Source organism: Octopus bimaculoides, chromosome 5 (genome assembly GCF_001194135.2).
Source record: "Octopus bimaculoides isolate UCB-OBI-ISO-001 chromosome 5, ASM119413v2, whole genome shotgun sequence".
Taxonomy (NCBI): domain Eukaryota; kingdom Metazoa; phylum Mollusca; class Cephalopoda; order Octopoda; family Octopodidae; genus Octopus; species Octopus bimaculoides.
In genome coordinates this window covers 19,747,621-19,749,650 of record NC_068985.1, presented here as the reverse complement: position 1 = coordinate 19,749,650, position 2,030 = coordinate 19,747,621, and the positions used below count along the sequence as shown (strand labels likewise).

At 34.2% G+C, this 2,030-nt stretch overlaps 1 protein-coding gene across 1 annotated transcript in view; it reads right to left on the bottom strand.

The window, feature by feature from the left end:
* LOC106875803 (phospholipid-transporting ATPase ABCA3) overlaps positions 1–1,335 on the bottom strand; it is an 89,360-nt gene extending 88,025 nt beyond the window's left edge. The window contains exon 1 of the mRNA XM_052968181.1: positions 1,160–1,335. The gene's annotated coding sequence lies outside the window, so the exon portion shown is untranslated. The remainder of the gene's footprint in view (positions 1–1,159) is intronic.
* Between the last annotated feature and the right edge of the window lie 695 nt (positions 1,336–2,030).

The following is a 2,030-nucleotide window of genomic DNA, read 5'->3' as shown; positions in this document are numbered from 1 at the left end:
CAATACATCGTATTCATTTGGTATTCTTTAGATTTATGATCAGAAATTGAAAAAAGAAAATTATTCTAAGTAATCGGTATAGAAATTTTGAAAAGAAAACGATCGGAATCGTAACTTTCGCATTTTGACGATCTTTGGTTTTTTTGGTGATCATCGTATTTTTAAACATTGAATCCTAAAAATCATTTTTTGCTTAAAAGCTTTTAAATCTAAGAGATTTGGGACGTGGGAATTATACATTTGAATTCTTTTTTTAATTCTTTTTGCGGAGTTTCGGAATAACTATCACTACTTTATTGGGAATGAAAAGAGCACGGAAACGGGGAGGAGGGGCCAAAAATATAAGAAATTGAAATATTCTTTCAGCTATCGTAACTTCCGCTGCATAAACTCAGGAATACTAAAAGAAGAAAAAAAAAACCTTTTCCTTCTTCATCAAGTAGTGAGTGATAGCTATTCTGATACCCCGCATTGAAAAATTTTGTTTTAACCATCATCTCTGTTGTTGAAAACTCGAAAAATTGAGGGGGAAAACGAGAGCCGCACATTGTCGACTTAGTCTCAATGTTTCTATTTTCAGTGTGTGGTTACAAAGCAAAAGAAGGCTGAGTCATTTCGTGAGACTTAGAGCATGAAATTACACAATACTAGTTTAAACATCGATAGATAGTTTGAATAGGACATGCACTCAGTTGTATATAAGGAACGATTACGTTCTGCCTATCACAAATAACAAAGGCAGTAACCGTCAACAAATATGTGTACAATTACACTGAAAACAGGTGGGGTACGTATTCCTTACCTCTGATGAATATTCTTTCTAGTTTATAACATTCACAAATTATAACAGTGGTGAAAACAACATACATTATGTAATTTTTGTGATTCATGCCTTGCCGATGAAATTCGATATATAGAAACAAACGAAGGGTGTGAGCAACTAATTCGGAAGTCTTATCTTACCACACTTCACGCTGGAGTTTGGCTGCCGATTAATTTAAGAGTATTAGTAGAATGCTCAAATACTTTTGCTATATTGATAAGAGAAGCACTCGATGGTGGAAGTATAATTGACGGAATTGGAAGGTAAACAACGTAGGAATATGTGTTTAATCATTGTTTCTACTGTCAAAGCAAGGCTTATGTAATGTTTACTAACCTTTAAGTTGATCTACTAACACACTATTATATGTGGTTAAGAAATTCGTTTCATGACGACATGGTTTGGTGCTCGATCACACCTTGGGAAAATATCTTGAGGGTGTCGTCATACATGCGTGCACGTGGTGAGCGCACACACACATCTATATACAGTATTTAACTGTATAAAAGTCGCTCGGGCATAATAGACGCACCCCAATTACAGCAACGCATATTCAGAAAAAAAGAATCTTAAATTTCTCCCAATTACTTGTAGTTTTTCAAATTTTCACCAGACTATTTTCAAAAAATATATAGTTCCTATGATGTTTTGCATGCTAGTAATGAAAATCGTATTAATTTTTTTCCCTAAAAATTATTATCATAAAGAAATTACAAGCATTTAAGGAGATGTAATTTTTAGCCAATCGAAATCCTCCGTTTTTGACATATTGAGTGTAATTGTCATGGAGTTCTGCACATACGAAACCCTTACATGGTCTCTCTGCCTGCTAGAAATAGAAGATAACTCATCCTTAAACTACATCATAGTGTCTAAAAGCAAAATGAACAAAATATTCTTTTCTGCTCTAGGCACAAGGCCCGAAATTTTGGGGGAGGTGAGGCCAGTCGATTAGATCGATTCCAGTATGCAACTGGTACTTAATTTATCGACCCTGATAGGATGAAAGGCAAAGTCGAACTCAGAACATAAAGACAGACGAAATACCAATTTCTTTATTGCCCACAGGGGCCAAACATAGAATGGTACAAAACAACTGATTGGGATCAGTAATGCGAATGGTTTACATAAATATGACTTTAAAAATTTTTATAAAATATAAAAAATCGAATGATATTAACAGTACGTTAGACAACACAAATGAAGC